At 47.0% G+C, this 17,856-nt stretch overlaps 1 protein-coding gene across 1 annotated transcript in view; it reads right to left on the reverse strand.

Annotated features, from left to right (window-relative positions):
* prdm16 (PR domain containing 16) overlaps positions 1-16,173 on the reverse strand; it is a 1,033,598-nt gene extending 1,017,425 nt beyond the window's left edge. Inside the window, exon 1 of the mRNA XM_038773645.1 lies at positions 15,331-16,173. The gene's annotated coding sequence lies outside the window, so the exon portion shown is untranslated. The remainder of the gene's footprint in view (positions 1-15,330) is intronic.
* Between the last annotated feature and the right edge of the window lie 1,683 nt (positions 16,174-17,856).

Here is a 17,856-nt window from a genome sequence, read left to right on the forward strand (position 1 = left end):
GTTACAAGAGACCCACCTGAAGGTGAAGGACTAGATGAGGCTCAGGAAGGGCTGGGTAAGCCAAGTATTTCATTCAGGGTACAACAGTAGGGCCCGGGGGGGCGCGGTGTTAGTGGATACGAGGTGAGGTTTCAGATGGGGAAGGTGGCGGAGGACCAGGGATGTAGATACGTAATAGTAACAGGGGCGTTGGAGGGAAGGTTGTTGGTGCGAGCTAGTGTTAATGGCGCTACCAGGGATGATGCAGGATTTGTGAGGAAGGTGCTGGGGACCGTCCTGCACTTGGACTCAAACGAGCTAATAGTGGGAGGGGATTGAAATATGGTGCAAGAGCCAAGGTTGGACAGGTCGTAGCCATGCTCGCTTGCCCAGTCTGCGGGGGGCTGGGGGGGTGGGGTTGCAAAGGCACTGGCTGGGCTTATGAAGGAGATGGGAGGGGTGGTTGGTTTTGTACCCATGGGAGTGGGAGTATTCGTTCTTCTCCCCATTCACAAAGTGGTAGGCTGGAGTATCAGAGACTGGAGGAGGACGATAGGGCCAGATTGGAGGGGTCGGTGGGGGAACAAGAGGTAAAGGAGGCAATTGGGAAGATGCAATCGGGGAAGCTCAAAGACAAATTGGCACTGTTGATGGTAGGGATGTGCTGGTGCTGCCACACTCTGGGGCAGGCTTTGATCTCCCTGCTGTTAAACAAAGACAAGGACCCGACGGAGTGTGGGTTGTATCGGTCCATATCGTTACTGAATGTCGTGCCAAGATACTGGCGAAGGTACTGCCTGCTAGGTTGGAGGGGTACCTCCCAAAGGTGAGCGGGGAAGACCAGGGTTTGTGAAAGGAATTTTTGAATATCAGCTATTTTTGAATATCAGGAGATTAGTGAATGTAATCATGATGCCGGCCGAGGGAAAGGAGATGGAGGTGGTGGTGGCTAAATGCGAAAAAGGCATTTGATTGGGTAGAGTGAGGTACTTGACGGTGGTCCCAGAGAGATTCGGGATTGAGCCGAGATTTATGGAATGGGTACGTCAATTATATAGGGAACCGATGACGAGTGCCCACAGAAATAATATGAGCTTAGGGTACTTTGCTCTGGTACCAGGCAGGGGTGTCCTATGTTCCCCCCCCCCCCACCCCCCGCCCCCCGATATTTGCATCAGCATGAGAGCCAGTGGCCATCGCTTTAAGGAGTTTGGGACTGTGGAAGGGGATTGCGCGGGGGGAGATGGAACATAGGGGCCAGGATTCTCAGATCCCACGCCGGGTCGGAGATTCACCGGCGGGGCGCTCGAATCCTGCCACGCCGCTCCAACGCCGGGCTGCGGATTCTCCGGCGATCAGAAAATCGGCAGCAATTGTGCTCACGCGGTCACCGTAGCGCCGGTCGGGGGCCGCTGAAAGTGTCCCCCCCCCCCGGCGATTCACCGCACTCAACGAGCTGAGTGCCCGCTAAGTCCCGCTGGCGTCGCTTGCGTATGGTCCTACCCGGCGGGGCCTCGGCGTTCTTGCTGCGGGGGTCGTCCTCTTGGGGGGGGGGGGGGGGGGGGGGCTCCTCGGTGGCCAGGCCCGCAATCAGGGACAGCCGATCGACCGGCGGGCTGATTCCGGGGGTGGGGGGGGTTTCCTCCGAGGTGGGCCCCTGTCAGGCTCCACCATATTCCCCGGGGCCGATGCAGAGACGGCTGTGGCATGCATGCACGGACCAGCGTCGGCCGTGGCGCACATGCACGGACCTGCGCCGGCTTTGGTGGGCTGGCTTTTGGCACCGGAGCAGTGCCAGCACTCCGGCGCCATTCTAGCCCCTGAGGAAAGGTTGAATGCCTGGGCCTGGAGGCCCTTTGACGCTGGTGTCGCTCGCGCTGGTTTTGACGTCCGCGTCAACACTTGGCCAGGATTTCGGAGAATCCCGGCCAGGGTATCTTTGTACGTGGATGATTTATTGTTGTATGTTTCAGAGCCGAGTACGTCAGTGGGATCATAATGGGACTTCTCCAAAGATTTGGGCTGTTTTCAGGATATAACTTAAATTTGGAGAAGAGTGAGTATTTTGTGCTGTCCCAGCCAGGAGTGGGTGGCGGGTGTGAGGGGGGCTACCATTTTGCAGGGCAGCAACCCACTTCAAGTACTTGGATATGTAGGTGGCACAGGACTGGGGGGAGCCTCCATAGGTATAATTTTGTTTGGTGCGGAGGGTGAAAGCTGACTTTGGGGGTCGGGTGCAGGCTGTTACATTACCATGACTGGTAATATGTTGTATTACGTGGTGCTGCTTGATGAATTACCTTAGCAATAACAGACCATCCTCCAGCAGGAATACGAATCCTTACATGATCACCTGGATTCAGTGGTTCCAGTGTTGTCACATGTTGATTGTAGTATTTCTCCTGAATGCTTTGTTGTTGCAATTTTTTGATGACTGGCTGATGATCTGGATCAGGAAGTCAAATGCTTGGAAGAGTTGTTATTAATTCTCTGTTCATCAATAGTTGAGCAGGAGATAAACCCGTTGCAAGAGGAGTTGCTCTTTAGTTGAGTAAATCTAGGTTCATGTCAGAATGAGAATCAAAAGACTTATTTAAAAGTTGCTTCACGATGTGAACCCCTTTCTCAACTTTTCTATTCGATTGTGGATAAAGAGGACTTGAAGTTATGTGAGCAAAATTATATGCTTTAGCAAATTCTGTACATTCATAACTATCAAAACATGGTCCATTATCTGTCATTTAAAAAAAATCTTTTCATTGGCATTTTCAAAATTATGTGTATTGCCGTTCGTTTTCATTTATTGTACGGTCACTAAGGTTTCTTCTTCGGTTTCTCTATTTCCAATCTTTCGCCGTCTGGCTCAGCATCCTCCCTACCCGCACCCCCACCACCCCCAGCTCCCCTCTCCCTGACCCCCTTCTTCTTCACTGCGGCCCCCCATTCTTTTTTGCTGGGTTTTGCAACCTCACCTTGCTTTCCTTATTCTGTCTTGTCCTGGCTATTTCTGCCTGGCTACTGGCTATTTGTTTATTTATGTGTTGGTCAGAAACAGGTCTAGGAACAGTCGGGTGAATGGCTCCCATGTTTTGTGGAAGCCCTCTTCCGACCCACGGATGGTGAATTTGATTTTCTCCATTTGGAGAAATTCCGATAGGTCAGACAGCCAATCTGCAGCTTTAGGTGGTGCTGATCGGCAACCGAGCAGGGTTCTATGGCGGGTGATCAGGGAGGCAAAGGCAAGGGCGTCTGCCCTCCTCCCCATGAAGAGATCCGCCACTTTTGGGCATGGCTCCACCTTCATCCCCACTACTTTCGACATTGCCTTGAAGAAGGCCTTCCAGGACCCAGCAAGTCTGGGGCAACACCAGAACATGTGGGCGTGGTTGGCTGGGCCCCCTTGGCACCATTCACATCTATCCTCCACCTCTGGGAAGAACCTGCTCATTCGGGTTCTGGTCAAGTGGGGTCTGTGTACTACTTTCAGCTGTTTTAGATTGAGCCGCGCGCATCTGGAGGTAGAGTTAACCCTGTGCCATGCATCCCTCCAGAATCCCCACCCTATTTCGAACCACAAGTCTTCTTTCCATTTCCTCCTTGTCGTGTCCAGTTCGGTGTCGGCCCTCTCTAGCAGTCATTCGTACATGTCACTACAGTTCCCTCTGCCTCGGATGTCTGTGTCCAGTAGCTTTTCTAATAATGTCTGTCGTGGTGGTCGCGGGTATTTCCTTGTCTCCTTCCGTAGGAAGTTTGTAAGCTGCAGGTATCTGAGTTTGTTGCCTTTACCTAGTTGGAATCTGTCAGTTCTTCCAGTGTTGTGATCCTACCGTCAGTGTATAGGTCCCTGACTGTCCATGTCTCCCTGTCTGTTTCCACCTTTTGAAGGTAGAGTCGGTGAGTGCTGGTGTGAACTTGTGGTTCTTGCAGATGGGGGCTTTGTCGGACATTTCGGCCAGTCCAAATTGCTGCTGTAGTTGGTTTCACGTCTGGAGGTTGGATATCACCACTGAACTGCTGGAGTGTTTCTTGGGCGGGGATGGGAGTGCCGCCGTGGCGAGGGCCTGGAGAGAGGGCCCCTTGCAGGAGGCCTCCTCCATGCGCACCCACTCGGCTTCTGGCTCCTTTGTCCATCCCATCACTCTTTCCGCTGTCACTGCCCAGTGGTAGAATTGTAGGTTTATGAGGGCTAGCCCTTCCCTGGATTTTTTTTTTCTGCAGGACCATCTTTGTGATTCTAGCATTCTCTCCCCCGCCATACAAATGGCATGATTAATTTGTCCAGTGAATTGAAAAACGCCTTGGGGATATAGGTCAGGATAGATCTTCGAAGGAAGAGATATCTGTGCAGTACCATCATTTTGATCGTCTGTACTCTCCCCACCGGGAGAGTGGGAGTGTGTCCCACCTCTGCAGGTCCTTTTTTGCTTCCTCCATCAGGCAGGTCAGGTTCCAGTTTTGGATCCCTGTCCAGTCGTGAGCGATTTAGATCCCTAGGTAGCGGAATTTGTGTCGGGTTTGTTTAAACGGCAGTCCCACCAGTGCTGCCCCTCCTCCTTGCAGGTTCAGAAATCTCACTTCTACTCATGTTGAGTTTGTAGCCCGAGAAGGTACCAAAGTCTTTCAGGAGCGTGATGATTCCTTCCATGCTGCTTTGTGGGTCCGAGATGTAGAGTAGTAGGTCATCCGCTTAGAGCGAGACTCTACGCTTTCTGTCTCCTCTTTGGATCCTCTTCCAGTTTTTTGCTGTTCTGATGAGAGCGATCGCTAATTGTTCGATCGCTAGGGCGAACAGCAGTGGTAGCACCGGGCATCCCTGCCTGGTGCCACTGTGCAGATGGAAGTACTGGGAGCTGGTGTTGTTTGTCCGTACGCTTGCCATAGGAGCATTATACAGAAGTTTCACCCATGAGGTGAATCATTTTCCGAACCCAAACCACTCCAGCACCGCTATAAGGTACTTCCACTCGACTCTGTCAAGGCCTTTTCTCCGTCCAGGGAGGCGATCACCTCATGACCCGGATGGGGTCATGATCACGTTCAGCAGGCGCCTGATGTTCGATGTTCGCTGTCTACCTTTGACAAAGCCCGTTTGATCCTCTGCGACCACCTCTGGTATGCAGTCTTCTAGCCTTTTGGCTAGGATCTTGGCAAACATTATGGCTTCAACGTTTAGTAGCGAGATGGGTCTGTATGAACCGCATTCAGTAGGGTCTTTGTCTTTCTTAGGTATTCACGAGATTGAGGCTTGTGCTAGCATAGGTGGCAGTGTGCCCCTTGCCAGCGAGTCTGGTCCATTATCTGTCATTACTTTGCACAGTATCCCATGTCTAGCAAAAATTTATTTTATAGCCTTGATCACGGATTTAGCAGTCAACTTTATAACTGCAGGATAATTTGAAAAGTAGTCTATGATTGACTCGTAATCATGACCATAGAAATGAAACAAGTTGATTCCCATTTTTGACCATGGAGTCTTTTCCAACTCGTGCGGTAGAGGTTTTTCTTTGCTTTGAGTAGGTTGGTTTCTTTGACATGTTTCACACTCAAGAATTAGGTTTATGATGTACTTATTGATGCCTGGCCAATATACTGCCTGTCTTGCTCTTACATCGAACAGATTACATAGAACATACAGTGCAGAAGGAGGCCATTCGGCCCATCTAATTATAGAGTCAGATAAAATGGAGAAATTTCATGTTTGAGCTTTGAGTTTTAAATCTGTTATGAAGCAATTAATAGGTTCTTCATTTTATTGCATCCTTTTCTTAAAGACAAATCTTTCATATGTTTCATTAATTTGTGTCTTGCAGTGCAGATCAAATTTTTGTATGACAACATCATATTTAGTTTTATCTTCATCTGTTGCAAATTGAAATGAGTTATTCAGTTCTATGGCTTGTGGACCAGCCACCATTAGGAATAATGCTAGTTTCCGATTATCACAAGCATTGTTTAAATCAGATGCAGACAAATATAGCTGAAACTGTTGTTTGAAAACTTACCAGTTAACATCTAGTTTACCAGATATCCTGAACTGTCATAGAGATTTAACTTTCTCCATGAGTTCCGGATTCTTCGGTGTTTCGCAATAACAAGACTGTAAGCAGTCTGTTCTTCGAAGTCTGAATTGCGTGCTAGTTTCTGTTAGCTAGATTCCAGCTAATCTATCTAAATGACTTCAGCAGTGATCTGGTACCATGTTATATTACCACGACTGGTAATGTGTTGTGTTCTTTGCCTTTTCCTCCAGGATAGCCCGATGTAGTGTTGACAGAGAATATATCATTCAAAAGATTGAATCAAAACTAATTTGTTATTACACTACTAATTAAGTGAAGTTCGCACACTCTACTGAGTTATAGATAATAAACAAATGATATTGAATCTGTACTACATCATTCAATATTCTATCTATCTACTAAACTACACTATGACTTGACTTTGTGCTATTTATCTCTATTCAACTTTCTGCTCTCTCCATGTTCTCTTCAGCTTGTCCCAGAATTCCTAGAGAGGCTGTCTTATGTATAGTGAATTGATAACACCCTCTAGTGTTTGATTTACACATAGATGCAATTATTAACCTTTCACTATACTGACTATATACATACCATTACACAGGCGATTAAAATGAATGCGCTACCACGATTTTTGTTTTTCTTTCAGTGTCTGCCGACCTTTTTCCCGAGGCATTCTTCAAGGAAGTGGACAAATTGATGACCTTCTTTATCTGGGCGGGCGCGGGGGGGGGGGGGGGGGGGGGGGGGGGGGGGGTGTAGCCAGGGTGAGGAAGGTAGTCCTGCAGAGAGGATGGCAGGCTGGGGGCCGGGCCACCGGAATTTACTGTACTATTATCGGGCGGCAAATGCAGAAGGTGAGTTAGGGGGGGGGGGGGAAAGAGTCCTGGTGGGTTAGGATGGAGGAATGTCTGTGTACTGGGTTGGGGTTGGAGGCGCTGATAACTGCGTCACTTCCAGTGGTCCTGGCCAAGTATTCTGCGAGTCCAGTGGTGGTGGCAACACTGAAGATTTGGAGGCAGTTGAGGGAGCACTTTAAGTTGGGGCATGGGTCAGGGAGGTGCCGATCAGGGGGAAATCATAGGTTCGAGCCGGAGAGGCTGGATGGAAGATTTCGGAGATGGGAGGAGAAGGGGATCAGGGTATTAATAGACCCCCTTCTAGGGTGACATTTTGCGAAGTTGGAAGAGTTGGGGGAGAAGTGTGGTCTGGGCAAGGGGAAGGGTTTTGGTACCTGCAGCTCTGAGACTTTGCAAGGGAGGAGGTTCAAGTGCCGGCCCCCTCATTGGGGGAAGAGGTATTGATGGCAGGGGGATTGGAGAAGGGGATGGTGTCAGCGATTTATGGTACGTTTTTGGAGGAGGGCATGGAAGGGATTCAGGTCCAGTGGGAAGAAGAGTCGGGGACGTAATGGAGAAAGTTTGTGGTGTGAGGTACTATGAAGAGTGAACGCCTCAACCTCATGCATGAGGTTGAGGCTGATGCAGCTGAAGGTCTCACGAGGGCAAGGATGAAAGAGTGGAAGATGTCTGTGAATGGTGTGGGAGGGGCCCCGCAAACTACGTACATACGTTTTGCTCCTGTCTGAAGCTGGCGAGGTATTGGAGAGTGGTAATTAACATCATCTCAGGGGTATTACATGTGGACTTGGAACTGGGTCCCTTGGAAGCCATTTTCGGGGTGTTGGACCAGCCCGAGCTGAGGCGGGTGTGGGTTGCAGATGTTTTAGCCTTCACCTCCCTGATTTCCCGGAGGTAGGTCCTGTTGGAGGCGAGCTCAGCTTCTCCACCATGTGCCTCGGCTTGACCCTGAATTTTGACCAATGAGAAGGTGAAATTAGAGCTGAGGGGGATGAAGGAGGGGTTCTACAATTCATGGGGACTGTTTATAATGCACTTTCAGGAACTGGTTGCCATTGAACATGAAGGGAGGGAGGGTTGAGTTTACTGTTTTATTGTTAACTTTTACCTGGAATGCACAAATGGATGTCCTGGATTGTATATTGAGGGGGTTGTTGTTTTGGGGGATTGTTATTGTGAGTTTTTCTGTGTTTATTTGATAAAAAGTTGTGTGTGGAATCAGAGCAGATAGGGGAAGCGTTAAATGGATATTTTTCGTCAGTGTTTACACTGGAGAAAGACAATGTTGTCGAGGAGAACACTCCGGTTCAGTCGACCAGGCTAGATGGAATTGAGGTTCAAAAGGAAGAGGTGTTAGCAATTTTGGAAAATGTCAAAATAGATAAGTCCCCTGGGCCAGATGGGATTTATCCTAGGATTCTCTGGGAAGCCAGGGAGGAGATTGCAGAGCCTTTGTCCTTGATCTTTATGTCGTCTTTGTCGACAGGAATAGTGCCGGAAGACTGGAGGATAGCAAATGTTGTCCCCTTGTTCAAGAAGGGGAGTAGAGACAACCCTGGTAATTATAGACCTGTGAGCCTTACTTCGGTTGTGGGTAAAATGTTGGAAAAGGTTATAAGAGATAGGGTTTATAATCATCTTGAAAATAACAAGTTGATTAGCGATAGTCAACACGGTTTTGTGAAGGGTAGGTCATGCCTCACAAACCTTATTGAGCTTTTTGAGAAGGTGACCAAACAGGCGGATCAGGGTAAAGCGGTTGATGTGGTGTATATGGATTTCAGTAAGGTGTTTGATAAGGTTCCCCACAGTAGGCTATTGCAGAAAATAAGGAAGTATGGGATTGAAGGTGATTTAGCGGTTTGGATCAGTAATTGGCTAGCTGAAAGAAGACAGAGGGTGGTGGTTGATGGCAAATGTTCATCCTGGAGTTCAGTTACTAGTGGTGTACCGCAAGGATCTGTTTTGGGGCCACTGCTGTTTGTTATTTTTATAAATGACCTGGAAGAGGGTGTAGAAGGATGGGTTAGTAAATTTGCAGATGACACGAAGGTCGGTGGAGTTGTGGATAGTGCTGAAGGATGTTATAGGATACAGAGGGACATAGATAAGCTGCAGAGCTGGGCTGAGAGGTGGCAGATGGAGTTTAATGCGGAAAAGTGTGAGGTGGTTCACTTTGGAAGTGTAGATGAACAGAGATCTCGGCATCCAGGTACATAAATCCCTGAAAGTTGCCACCCAGGTTAATAGGGCTGTTAAGAAGGCATATGGTGTGCTAGCCTTTATCAGCAGGGGGATTGAGTTTCGGAGCCACGCACACACGGGGAGGACGTGCAGACTCCGCACAGACAGTGACCCAGCCGGGAATCGAACCTGGGACCCTGGAGCTGTGAAGCATTTATGCTAACCACCATGCTACCGTGCTGCCCTAGGGGATGTTGCCTGGTATGGAGGGAAGTTCTTACGAGGAAAGGCTCAGGGACTTGAGGTTGTTTTCGTTAGAGAGGAGAAGGCTGAGAGGTGACTTAATAGAGACATATAAGATAGTCAGAGGGTTAGATAGGGTGGACAGTGAGTCTTTTTCCTCGGATGGTGATGACCAACACGAGGGGACATAGCTTTAAATTGAGGGATGATAGATATAGGACAGATGTCAGAGGCAGTTTCTTTACTCAGAGAGTAGTAGGGGTGTGGAACGCCCTGCCTGCAACAGTAGTAGACTCGCCAACTTTAAGGGCATTTAAGTGGTCACTGGATAGACATATGGATGAAAATGGAATAGTGTAGGTCAGATAGGCTTCAGATGGTTTCACAGGTCGGCGAAACATCGAGGGCCGAAGGGCCCGTACTGCGCTGTAGTGTTCTATGTTCTATGAAAATATTGAAAATGTGGAGAATAAAAAGATTTAAAAAATATATGTTTTCTGTCAACATGGGGAGGTAGTGCCATAGTTGTATTGTCACTGGACTAGTAATCCAGAGGCACAGAGTAATGCTCTGGGGATCTAGGTTCAAATCCCGCCACTGCAGATGGCAAAATTTGAATTCAATAAAAATGTGGAACTAAAAGTCTAACGATAACCATGAAACCATTGTCAATTGTAAAAATTGGTTCACTAATGTCCTTCAGGGAAGGAAATCTGCAACCCTTATCTGGACTGGCCTACATGCGACTCCAGATCCACAGCAATGTGGATGACTCTTAACTGCCCAATCAAGAGCAATTAGGGACAGGCAACAAATGCTGGCATAAATGCCCATGTCACATGAACAAATAAAAAAAATTGATTCCAATCCACTCAACTCAGGTGCATTCTCATCCCATCGAAGTTTGCTAGCCCCAAATAATTATCCTGCTCTGGATTGTTTCTTGTCCCTTTTCCATGGCTAACCTAAACCATATTATACAATAGTCACTGTCCCCTAAATGATCTCCCACTGATACTTTTTTTTTTAAATTTAGAGTACCCAATTATTTTTTCCAATTAAGGGGCAATTTAGCATGGCCGATCCACCTATCCTGCACATCTTTGGGTTGTGGGGGTGAAACCCACGCAGACACGGGGAGAATGTGCAAACTCCTCACAGACAGTGACTCAGGTCCGGGATTCGAACCCGGGTCCTCAGCGCCGTAGGCAGCAATGCTAACCACTGTGCTACCGTGCTGCCCCCTCCCATTGATACTTGATTCACTTGGGCCAACTCATTATCCAGAATCAGGTCCAACTGTGCCTGCCCTCCCGTTGGAAGGGAAACATACTGCTGCAGGAGATTACCTTGAACACATTCCAGGTATTCACTGTTTGGATAATTGAAGTACCCCATGATAATCATAGAATCCCTAGAAAAGGAAGCCATTCAGCCCACTGAGTCCACACCAACCCTCGAAAAGAACACCCTACCTAGGCCCATTCCCCTGCCCTATCCCCATAACCCCACCTAACCCGCACATGTTTGAACACTAAGAGGCAATTTAGCATGGCCAATCCACCTACTCACTCTATAATTCGTGCACCTCTCGCTCATATCTTTGCAAATTTGTTTCCCTACATCCCTTCCACTAGTTGGAGGTCGAGATGTTACACCAATCAATGTTATTGCATCTTTTTCATTCCTTACTTCTAGCCAGAGAGATTCCATCCTTGACTCCCCAGAACATTTTCTTTCTCCAGAATCATAATGCAATCTTTAATTAATACTGTCACACCCCCTACTTTTTTTCTTTTCCTGCCTCTCCTAAATACCTTTAATGTTTAATGTTCAGACTTACCCTTATTTGAACCAGGTCTCTGTTATAGTAATAATATCACAATTCAATTTGTGAACCTGTGACTTTAGTTCACCAATCTTATTAACCACACTCTGTGCATTCACATACATGCACATTAACCCTTATTTATGTTTTTTTTTCTATCCCTCTCACTCTGACCCAATCTAGCAACTTACTATTGCCTACTCTAATTCTATGGCACCCTCCAAGTATTATATTTACCTTGATACTACTCTCTGATATATCCTCCTTAATAGTTAAAACTTCTCTAATTAACACCGCCAGTTTGTCTTCATTCTGAATTTCCCCTTAGGTTCCCTTCCCATCCCGAAAGTCTGGTTTAAACCCTCCCAACAGCACCAGCAAATGCCCCCACAAGGACAGTCTTGTTAAGGTGTAACCCATCCTTCTTTTACAGGTCCCACCTGCCCCAAAACCGGTCCCAATGCCTCAGAAATATAAAGCTCTCCCTCCTTCTCCATTCCCCCAGCCATGTGTTGAACTGTTCAATCTTCTCATTCTTATGCTCACTAACATGTGGCAGTGGAGTAATCCTGAGATTACTGATTGATGTCCTGCTTTTTTAATTCCCTTACTGACTCCCTAAAATCTGCTTTTTGAACTTCATCCCTTTCCCTCCCTATGTCATTAGTTCCAATGTAGACCAGGACTTCTGGCTGTTGACTCTCCGGCAAAAGAATATCCTGCAGCTGCTCTGTGACATCCTTCACTCTGGAACCAGGGAGGCAACATAATAAATAATAATCTTTATTGTTGCAATTAGGCTTACACTGCAATGAAGTTACTGTGAAAAGCCCCTAGTCGCCACATTCCGACGCCTGTTCAGGTACACAGAGGAAGAATTCATAATGTCCAAATGGCCTAACACCACGTGTTTCGGGACTTGTGGGAGGACACTGGAGCACCCGCAGGAAACCCACGTAGACATGGGGAGAACGTGAAGACTCCGCACAGTAACCCAAGTTGAAATCGAACCTGGGACCCTGGAGCTGTGAAGCAACAGTGCTACCGTGCCCCCCCCCCCCCCCCCCCCCCCCCCGGCATATCAACCTGAAGTCACGCACCTGCCTGTTCCCCTAATTATGGAATCCCCTGCCATTATTGCACTCACACTCTTCCTTCCCTCCTCTTGTGTAGTTGTGGCACTCATGAAGCCATAAATATGACTCTTGCTAAAGTCCTCTGCTGAACCATCTCACTTATTGGTACCTGGAATGGGAAAAGTTAGAGTGAGAAAAAAATCAAGGGATTCCTGCATTACCTGCCTGTTTCTCTTAGATACTCTGGCAATCAACCATTTCCACTCTGCCTGTGTGTTGTGACCACCTCTCCAAATGTGCTCGCCACATAATCCTCAGCCTTATGGTTGCTCCACCATGACTCCAACTACTGCCCAAGTTTTAAAACCTGGAGCTCAGGTTTTTGCACCTGGTGACACTTCCTGCAAATATAGCCATTTAGGGAATTTTGTGAATGCACAACTTCCCACATCCTGCAAGATGAACATTCCACGTGGCCGAACTGCACTGAAATATCTTAAAACTTTCTAAAGTATTAACTAGAGTATGATATAATCTCATAACTCACGACACTCACCAATGATCTTCTCTGTGCTGAATTTGGGAAGGTCCATACTTAACCAATCAACTTATGGGACTCCTGTAACATCACTTTTCAATTTTATCTGTAAATTTCCAGATCTCTAGCTCTCTGAACTCCCTCTGCTTATAGGCTTCCCCTGTAAGAGCCAGCAACTGCATGCTGAGAAAAGGTAGCGCATGAAAGAATCACCTCCTTTCTCTCTTTTCTGAACTCCCTCAATCACCAAACTGCAACTGAAGTGCTCTCTAATACATGCAAAGCAACACTCTTGCATAGACAAGCAGCACTGAAGAAGACCTGGGGCTGGATTCTCCGCCCCACCCCCGACACTGAAATCGCATTCAGCAACGGGGTGGAGAATCCAGTTCCGTGCATGAAATCGGGACCGGTACAGCGTTTGTCCGCCTCCCGAAAAGCAGTGTACTTGGGGAGTACGTCGCACAGAGGATCCACTACCAGAGGCCATTGCCAGAGGGCCACCCCGCTGTTCTCTGCCCCCAACAGTCGAATTCCTGATGGCGTGTGAGAGTTTGGCTCAAGTTAGAATCAGAGCATGATGGGAAATGGAATGAGAGTTTGCTCAAGTTAAATCAGAGCTTGATGGGTAATGGAATGTCAGGTTTGTATACCAGCTTTGTGAAATGAATTGTTCCTGTGAGAAGGCGTTATCACGACCTTAACTGTCTGTGAGAATCTGTGGTGGGAACGAAACACAGCCGGGGGAAGATTCACTCCTTAGGACTTTTTGATAAAGAATTACTATGCTATGAAACTAACTGTACTACTAATCATGGGAAGAAAATAATTACTTAAAGGAGGGGCGTAATGAGCTAATTTAATCTCTAATGATTGAAAGCTTGATGGGTTTTGTAAGAATATATAGTCAACTGTAATTGAGAGAAGTTTGCTTTTTCACTTGCTGTAACTCTGAGCCACAGCTGTGCTACAGCCCCGGGGTAAATAAACGGTTCTTTTAAGTTATCTGGTGTTCGACTGATGATTACATCTGGACTGCAAAATTTATTCTCTGCCCCCAACAGTCGAATTCCTGATGGTGTGGATCTAATCTGGTCCTGCCATTCGGGATACTCGCGAGGCGGCTGCGGACTCAGTCCACGGCTGCCACAGTCGGAGGCGGGCCGATCGGATGGCAGGTGGGCCTCATTCAGCACTAGGATATTTTTGAGTGGGCGGTCAGGGACAGGCATGCGGCCAATCAGGGGCACTATTTCCATGGTCCAGGTCCGCGATCTGAGTTCGCAATGGAGCACGATGCGGCCACTGGAGGCCATCGACGGGTGCCTGCGCGGCCTCTGACCCGGAGGTACGGGGGGCTGCAAGCGCCATGACAGCTGTCTGCTAGCCCCCTGCAAGGCAGTCAATCTGTGGCCTTTTGACGCCAATTGTTCAGGCATAAAAGACCACAGTTTTCACGACAGCATGGGGACATAGTCCCTGAAACAGAGAATCCAGCCCCTGTTTTTATCCTCCCTGATTCAAGATTCTGAAAATCAGTTTAAGCCAGTTATCGAATTAACTAGTTGCAGCTCCAAGCAGAGTAAGTATACCCCTATTTCAAAGCTAAACAAACTCAACGTCTCCCAACCCAAAGAATAAATTTTAGTTAATTGCTAAATAAAAGAAAAAAAAGACTTTCGATAGAAATTAACCCTTAAATTAATTCAACCCTTACGACTCACTTGCCAAACTCCAACTTAAGCATTCTAATGCACCTGAAGCAACACTCCAGCGCGGACCAAAGCCAATTATGGTCGTTTATTGGGAGAAGATTCCCCCCCCCCCACCCCAAATATTTTTTCTCTAAGGAAATTCAGGGTCAATGTTTGGAAGCATCTGCTGATTGGTTAAGATTTCATATTATCACTAGCTCTCCAAATAAAGCAGCCTTAGTTTGAGTCAAAATGGGCTAAGACTGAGCCATCTACCATTCTGGTTTGGAATGCACCTGTCTTGTTCATGTTCCTGGAAACCTAATTTATTATACCATCACAACTTGCTTCCTTATTGAGTATTAGTCATAAAGCACAAACACACAGTATTCTCTGTTGCACGCACCTGGTAAGTATTACCTTGGTCCTCCATAGTGGGGAGGAAAACTGCATGAAGAAGTAATCTATGTGCCTTATTATGTAAACTTTACTGTTCAAATAAAGTAACCTGTTCCGTTTTTTCAAGGTAATTTGGACAAACTTTTTTTTTCCTGTTTGAAGAGACTATTGACAATGTGAGAGAACTGTTCCATCATTGGTGTCACAGTAACTGGTGACACATCACAAGGCTGAATCAGGGCATGATTTAGGTTGGTGGTTAGAACTGGACTCGGGGTTTGTGGTTCGCATTAGGATTAGCAGTTAGGACTTGATGTCGTGACTAGGAACTGAGGTTAGGGTTTTAGAGATCAGGATTTAGGGATTAAGGTTAGTGATTGGGACAACTGAACATGAAGAGATAACAGCTTCTAGGCTAGAGTGTTAAACACTGGGTTCAACGTTTACAGTTAGCATTAGAAACCACTAACAACAGCACTGTCATCAGACACTTGATTTTCATTTCTGTGTACCTCATGCAGGGCAGTCTCAAAATAGCCTCTTGAATTGTTCATTGCTGGAATCTTCTTTCTGGAACTCTATGACGGACGGTGGAAGCAGGTACAATAGTGACGTTTAAGGGGCTCCTCGGCAAATACACAAATAGGATGGGAATAGAGGGATAGCAACCCTGAAAGTGTAGGTTTTAGGTTACATGGGCAGCATGGTTGGTGCAGACTTGGAGGGCCGAAGAGCCTGTTCTTGTGTTGTACTTTTCTTTGTTCTATTCCCAATTTTTTCTGTTCCTTCACATCTCCACAGTTCTCACAAAAAAGACTGTGGGGACATTGGGTGTTGAGGTTTTGGCATAAGGCCAGGCAGGTCCAGGTGTTCTGAGGGTTATATTCAATCATTTGTGTGCCTGGAAATGGCTTCTGATAAGTAACTTGTCGCCAAGTCCCACTGGTCACCATCTAATTACACCATTACCCATCTCCCACCTTCACTGGAACAGGATTCGCCGACAACATCATTTTCCTCACTGAGGCACTCTTGATGCCCATTTTATAGTCAGAGTGCAAGTCTCAGGATTAGGTCTCGGAGAGGAGGCCAGGCTACCAGCTGACTTGATTCAACCTGCCTTTGTGATCTTTTTCTGAACTTTTGCTTTTCACCCATTTTGTTTTTCTTGGCCAGGGCAAAGCGGGCCGCCCGCTTTTCCATGTATCCGCTCCACTGTTCCTTCACGGATACACCTCGTTTAAAATGGGTTTCGGTGCCCAACAACAGAATATGCGAAGGTGACTTGAAGAAGAGGCACAGACTGAATACTCCAAGCCCAAGTACAAGAGAGCGAGAAAACATGCGAAGCTGTGATTAGAGGTTCAGAGAGCACGAGCGGGCGGCAGGTGCTCCGCATTCAAACCCAACGGAAAAAAGCACGCGAGCGCGAGAGAGCGGGAAAATGCAACGGTGTGATTGGAAGATCAGAAAGCACGAGCGGGCGGCAGGTGCTCAGCATTCAAACCCTCAATAAAAAATGGAGGAACAGCGCGAACAGACGACGGGTGTGCGGGGAATTCAAAAGCACGTGCAAAACAATGGCTGGCCGGGAGTACGATCCGAAGATCACCGAGCAGCTCAGATGTTAACTTCCGGGATCAGCGCAGTTCCTTCGAAATTTACTCGTTTGACCAGCAGATGATAACTATTCATACTTAAACATATGGAAGAACAGGTCGGTGTCAATTTCTGAGGGGGGGGGGGGGGAAGTGAAATGTTACCAACATTACCTCCCATAAGTGGGCAGCACGGTGGATAGCACAGTTGCTTCACAGCTCCAGGGTCCCAGATTGGATTGCGGGCTTGGGTCACTGTCTGTGCGGAGTCTGCACGTTCTCCCCGTGTCTGCGTGGGTTTCCTCCGGATGCTCCGGTTTCCTCTCACAAGTCCAAAGATGTGCAGATAGGGCAATTTAGCATAGCCATAGAGCCCAAAAAAGGTTAGGTGGGTTATGGGGATAGGGTGGAGGTGTGGGCTTAGGTAGGGTGCTCTTTCCAAGGGCCAGTGCAGACTCGATGGACTGAATGGGCTCTTTCTGCACTGTAAGTTCTATGATTCTATGAAGTGCTCGAAAAGTTTATTATCTCTGAATTATAGCGTTCCTGTTTGCTTGTATCCACAAGGGAATGTGTTTGCCATTCACCGGGGAGGCTTTATACCCGACATCTGTGCCGCGTGCCCTGTGACAGCGTGATTTATTTTACCCTTCAATCCGGCCAAACAGCAACTTTTGCACTTCATCAGAGCTTCAAAGGGAACAAGTTTTTGTGGTTGTGGGATTTCCTTGTGGTTGAACCAGCATTTTGCAGCGTTGCTTAAACCTTAATAAAGACAGACTCCTTGCCATCCCAACATGCAACTTCCTGGTTAAGAAAATTGTTTCTTTTTTTCTCTTTGCATGTTAGTAGGACACAATACGAAAGTCTCAACAATGTGTTTGGAAATGGAAACCAGCTGTAAAAAAAAAAAGAACTGGGCTGCCTGCTGCGCAAAACAATTTGTTAGACTGAGAAGTTGTATTGCAATAATGAACACAAATGTTTGAGGAAGCACAGATGGCTCACCAGAGTATTCACATCATCCGATCACAAGTGTGCAATGCAGAGGCATTATTGCACAAGTGTGCAAAAAAGTAAATTTCACAAATGCCCAGTAGAGGAACAGCATTCGCAGAAGTGCAACAAAATACTGTGTCGCAAATGAGCATGAACTTAATTACTTTAAAAGTGTGCAAGCAGGTGTTGCACAAGTGTGCAGTTGAGGTGATAATTTCACAAATGGGTGTTTTACAAGCATGCAATGATTTGCTACTTTTTAAAGTGTGTAACTAACTGTGATACTTTACAAGAATGTAATCAACAAGTTAGTAGTCATAAGATTAATTTCCGAAGGTGCAATTCACTAGTGCGCAATGTGAAACTGTTTTACAGTATGCACATAAATGTTGCTTCCCAAGCGTGCCGTTGGGAGGGAAAATTTTCCAAGTATGTGTGTGC

The sequence above is a fragment of the Scyliorhinus canicula genome, chromosome 16 (assembly GCF_902713615.1).
Source record: "Scyliorhinus canicula chromosome 16, sScyCan1.1, whole genome shotgun sequence".
Taxonomy (NCBI): Eukaryota; Metazoa; Chordata; class Chondrichthyes; order Carcharhiniformes; family Scyliorhinidae; genus Scyliorhinus; species Scyliorhinus canicula.